The following is a 6,190-nucleotide window of genomic DNA, read 5'->3' as shown; positions in this document are numbered from 1 at the left end:
GCATGGAAAAGGCATTAGCTGGTTTATTCATGACATCTAAGAAATTCAACTTTGATGACTACCTGGAATCAGAGACTTTGGTGGGATGGAAAGGCTTGACACGTTCTTCCTATTTGACCCAATGTCTGCTGAAACGAAGAGTGACAGGTTTGTATTGGCTTTGAATTGATCCTTGCATTGGGAGATTCCTTTCTATCTAATATCAAATGTAACATTGGAAAAACTCTGGTTGGATGCATGAAATGAACAAGAATTATGATAATATTAGTGTGAAAATGCATTCCTTGAAAGAAAATTTGGGACACCCAGCCCTTTTTGGGAAATACAAATAAGTCCCTACATCAAAGTGTCTTGTTTATTTCATCCCAAAAAAAAGTGTCTTGTTTAATGATCTGTTCACGTCCACACTTCTTTTGGGTAGTTTTAGATAAATGCTGACACTAGTTTTTTTCTCTATACAAAGCTACATCCGGCCAAACTTTGTATAGTGAACAAAGTTTTTTCTCTATACTGTCTCAAAATCTACCCTCACATCCGTTGCAAGCAAGGACTAGAATATTGATAATATCGACGAAATATCGAGGATATTATCATTTTTTCAGGTCTAAGATATTTTGGAACATATCAATACACATATCGTATAAGTATCGATAATATCGGAAAATATCAACGTCGATAATTTCTCTCACGCTTCAGCAATATTTGGCTATAATATCGCTGTAATATCGATAATATCGAAATGACGAAGACAATGAAAAATTTGAAGAGTTATTTACACACCTCCTGAGGTTTATTGTGTTTACACAAAACCCCCTCAAGTCTCAAAAATTACAAGAACACCCCCCTAAGGTTTCAGTTTATTTTCACAAAACCCCTTTTCGTTGATTATTTGTCCAAAAATTGATGATTTCATTGAAAAAAGCTTATGCAAATGAAAAAATTAACCTCAATGAAGTATATGCAATCTAATATCAAATGTCAACTTTGTCATTTGGAGAATGTTTTTGTATAAAATCATCAATCTTTGGATGAAAAATCAATGAAAATAAATTTTGTGAAAACAATTTAAAACCTCATGGTTCTTGTAATTTCTAAAACCTTAAGGAGTTTTGTGAATAAGCCAAAAACTTGAGGGGGTGTTAGTATAAATAACTCAAATTCGAACTTTATGGGAACTCTATGTGGTACTAAGTCACTCATGTATCTTACCATGCAATGTATAGAGTGTAAAATATTGTAGAATCATTATAAATAAATTATTATGGTGTGTTTAATCTTCTTTTATTAATTACTATATATTTTCTACACTCGCAATGTTTGTCAACTCGCTATATAATAAACTTAATCAGTTAAACTCATCATGCAATGCATTTCCTTCCCATTTTTTGTGATAAAGTAATAGATAATTGACTAAATAAACATCTTCCGAAGTTTCAAGAAAAATTTCTAAGTTTTTCTTACAATTTTCGTGGTTTTTATTCAATTTTTATCGATATCGATAATTTCCCAATATTTCCGTGTTTTAGACCGCTGATATTTCTGAAACCATTGATATTTTAGACCTTGGTGACAAGAAGATGAAAAAGATTGGACAAGTACCTAGCCGATAATGTTTTGTTCCCTGGGCTCAAGTTGGATCAAGGGAGGTGCCCCGATAGCAAGCCTTTATTAGGGAACCCAACTTTTTCATGAGTTATTAGCATAATCTTCCACAAAGGAAAGACGATAGCAATATCATGAAACATACTTTTTTTTATAAAACAAAATTACGCTTTTTCGTATTTAATTATTTACAAGGTAGTAAGAAAGTTGCAAAAATATTTAGAGCAATTGAAAAAAAAAACAATAAAGCTAATACATTTAATAAGGGTAAATTTGGAAAATAAAAACTAACTTGTGTGATGCATTAGTAACATTGTTTTAAGTATAAGAAAAATGACACTTATCATGAGGAGAAAAAAAAAAGTCCAAAAGAAAATGTCAGAAAGAAGGTCGTTAGCGTTCCTCTTATTGAGAAATCTCATTGATCTCTTGTTCTAGTTCTTGGAGTTTTGCTGCTTTATTTGAGTTGTGGTAATAAAATTACGTATGTTTGTACTTGTTTACTTATTTCATTTGATTACTGAGTGTTTTTTTAATTTTTTTTTTTGTTGACCTTTCTGAGGTGGTATTATCATTGGAATATTTGTCAAATTCAAATGGTGCGTGAACCTATATCCTTTCCATTTTCTTGTTTTTTCTCCTTTTCCTCATCAACCTCGTCAACATCTCCCTCCTCTTCCTTCATGGGCTCGTCTTCTTTGACATCAGACACTTTCGCATATTATAATCAATTCATAAATTAACTACTTGGATAGTCTTCTTAGATATAGAAATTAACAATGGATGGAGGATATTGGGCAGGAAGCATCTTTTTTGTTTTTTTTATTGGCGGGAGTACGATGCATATGATGATGAGTAGGGTTAGGGTTTTTTAATTTTAATTTTAATAATGGATAAAAATTAAGGTGTAAGAATCCAAAAAATATTCAAATACATGAAGGGTATTTTAGTATTTGCAGAAGTCTTGTTACATCCAGTTTTGGTTTTTTTTTTGATTTATGGGGTGAAGTGAAATTAACTTGGAAAATCCATCAATCTTCATCATCCACCACCAGCATGGCAAAATCCCACACACTTGATCTGTTTATTTGCGAATATATGTGAAGGGGAAAAAAAGCAAATTTGACTTGTGCATTCTTACTATTATTCTCATCATTTTTCTAAAAAAATTTATTTGAAAACTTATGTTACGCCTAGAAAACTAGACCTACTATATGACAAAATAATGTGTATACCCTTTAATAACATACATTGCATGTCGTTAAAAATCTTTTTCATTGTAGTGAGAGGTCCATTAGAGATTAGAAATTGTTGAAGAAAGAATAAGATGTCTTTTTTGTCCCTTCCAGGCGATCTATTACAAAATATGAAAGAAAAATCAAAGATATAAAATGTTCAAGGCATGTGCTTGACTCATCGATGTGACAGTTATAATTACAAATTTTCTTGGTAGAGTTTTGTTTTCTATATCAATGAGCGAAGAAAGAAATTACTGATATTGGATTGAATGGAAGGGAAAAAATAGGTAACGAAAGACAACACGACTCTCGGGGTCAGGCCTACAAATTCATCAATGCATGATGTTGTCCTACAAGTTGCGCCCATAATACGCAAAGAGAGAGAGAGAGAGAGAGAGAGAGAGAGAGAGAGAGAGAGAGAGAGGTTCCCATATGAGCACCTCCACCACCATGAGCTCCACAACTGAGCCTAAGAAGCTTCACATAGCCGTGTTTCCATGGCTGGCCTTTGGTCACATAATTCCATTTTTTGAGGTTGCCAAGCACGTAGCTCGAAGAGGTCACAAAGTTTCCTTCATATCCACCCCACGAAACATCCAACGCCTCCCCAAAATCCCTCAACACTTAACCCCTTTGATCAATTTAGTGCAGATCCCGCTGCCACGTGTCGAAAATCTGCCGGAGAATGCAGAGGCCACTATGGACGTGCCATACCACATAATCCCATACCTCAAAATAGCTCATGATGGACTCGAACAAGGTATTTCCAATTTCCTACAAACTCACAAGCCGGATTGGATTATTCACGACTTTGCCCCTCACTGGCTACCACCTATAGCTTCTAGCCTAGGCATTTCACGAGCACATTTCAGTATTTTCAACGCATCCACTCTATGTTTTATTGGACCAACATCACCGGAGGGACTAGATCGCTATGGTGTTAGAACACTACCAGAGCACTTCACTGTCCCTCCCGAATGGATCCCTTTCCCTTCAAATTTGGTTTTTAGGTCTTTTGAGGCCAAGAAACTGTTTGACGCTACGAAACAAAACGCTTCCGGTGTTTCGGATTTGTTTCGTGTGCAGTCGACGGTCCAAGGTTGTCAAGTCTATTTGATTCGAAGTTGTAGAGAGATTGAGGGTGAGTGGCTCGATTTGCTACAAGAGCTTCAACAATTTCCTGTGGTTCCAATAGGCTTATTGCCACCTTTGGTTCAAACTAGAGAAGACAAAGAAGATTGGTCTAGAATTTATCAGTGGTTGGACAAACAAGAGAATGGAACTGTAGTTTACATTGCCCTTGGAAGTGAGCTTAACTTAAGCCAAGAAGACTTCACCGAGTTGGCTCTTGGATTGGAGCTATCTGGGTTGCCCTTCTTTTGGGTCCTGAGGACACCTAGTTGGTCAGGAGACAGTGACTCGGTGAAGCTACCAGATGGGTTCGAGGAGCGAACCAAGGGTCGTGGACTGGTTTGGACAACTTGGGCACCTCAAACCAAGATATTGGCTCACGACTCAATTGGGGGGTTTTTGACTCATTGATGTTGGAGTTCACTCATAGAGGTACTCCAATATGGACGTCCTCTTATCATGTTGCCCTTCTTGTATGACCAAGGGCTAATTGCTAGGTTTTGGGACAAGAAGATTGGAATTGAAGTTCCGAGAAATGAAGAAGATGGATCATTTACCAGGAAATCGTTGGACGAGTCTCTGAATTTGGTTGTGGTGGATGAGGAAGGGAAGGATTACAGAGATGGAGCCAAAGAATATAGGGCTCGTTTAGTACACAGGACTGTCTTGGCATGGACTATGCTTAGGGACTGACTTGGCTTGGCTTGGCTTGGTCTAAGTTGGATAACACTTATCCTGCATTTGGTGTATGTATATACATGTATATAAGTATATTATAATAATATTATATATTTTAAATAATATAAACGTACATACATATATATAAGTGTATATAGGTGTATATATGTATATTATAATTTACATGGGTATAATACATATATACATATATTTATATATATATGTATGTATATTATAATATATAATATATATATGGGTATGTTATAATAATAATAATAATAATAATATACATGTATATATGTGTATATATGTATATTATATATGTATGTATATATACATATATATTATATATATATTACAAAATACATATGTATATATAATATATGTATATATATTATATATTATAATATATGTATATATATACGTATATACATGTATATAATATATGTGTATATAGGTGTATCTATATATTATAATATATACATGGGTATAATACATATACATATACATATGTATATTATAATAGATAATATATATGGGTATGTTATAATAATAATATACATGTATATACGTGTATATATGTATATTATAATATATATACATATAGTATAAATATATAATGTATATGTCTATATACGTGTGTATATGTATATTATAATACATACATGGGTATAATATATACACATATATGTATATATACTTATATATATGTATTATAATAATATATACTACATATATACATGTATGCTATTATTATAATATTAATATGCATGTGTATATGGGTATATTATAATAATAATATACGTGTATATATCTATATGTATTTATATATTATATATGTATATATATGTGTTTATATATACATGTATACATATATACATGTATACATGTATGCTATTATTATAATATTACTATGTATGTGTATATGAGTATATTATAATAATAATATATGTGTATATATCTATATGTATTTATATATATTATATATGTATATATGTGTATATATATACTTGTATATGTGTATATACATGTATATATGTACATTATAGTATATGTGTATGTAATAATAATAATAATAGTAATATATGTTATTAGTATTACAATATAATATATGCATCTCATACATTGGTAAACATAGGATTAGCTAATCCTCCCTTTTTACATGGGATTAGTAGTCCCCTCCTAAGGAGGTGTTTTTGGTGGGCCCGGTATTAGCAATCCCATCTAAGACTAGAATTAAATGAAACAAACGTGGTACTAAATTTAATCCAAGCCAGTCCAAACCAAGCCTGTGTACCAAACGACCCCATAGTGTGCTATTTCAAGATAAGGACCTCCATGATAGATACATGGACAAATGTGTGGAGTATATGGAAAACCATGTGGATGCTTGACAGGTATCATGCTTTTATTAGCGAATTGAGCTTTAACTAAACCTGTTTGCCATGCCTCTTTTCTAAAGATATTATTATAAGTTAATGTTGCCGTTGACCTACTGGAAGTGCATTCAATCGCAGTATCATTATAAACATACTCAAAGT

General features: G+C 32.8%; 1 pseudogene across 1 annotated transcript; it reads left to right on the top strand.

Annotated features, from left to right (window-relative positions):
* LOC18775463 lies at nt 3,096-6,165 on the top strand (annotated as a pseudogene). The gene is made up of 2 exons (XR_002271919.1): nt 3,096-4,612; nt 5,962-6,165. The product of XR_002271919.1 is annotated as a putative UDP-rhamnose:rhamnosyltransferase 1 (transcript).

The sequence above is a fragment of the Prunus persica genome, chromosome G6, assembly GCF_000346465.2.
Source record: "Prunus persica cultivar Lovell chromosome G6, Prunus_persica_NCBIv2, whole genome shotgun sequence".
Taxonomy (NCBI): Eukaryota; Viridiplantae; Streptophyta; class Magnoliopsida; order Rosales; family Rosaceae; genus Prunus; species Prunus persica.
The sequence above is the reverse complement of the archived record's forward strand: the minus strand, read 5'-3'. Positions and strand labels throughout refer to the sequence as shown.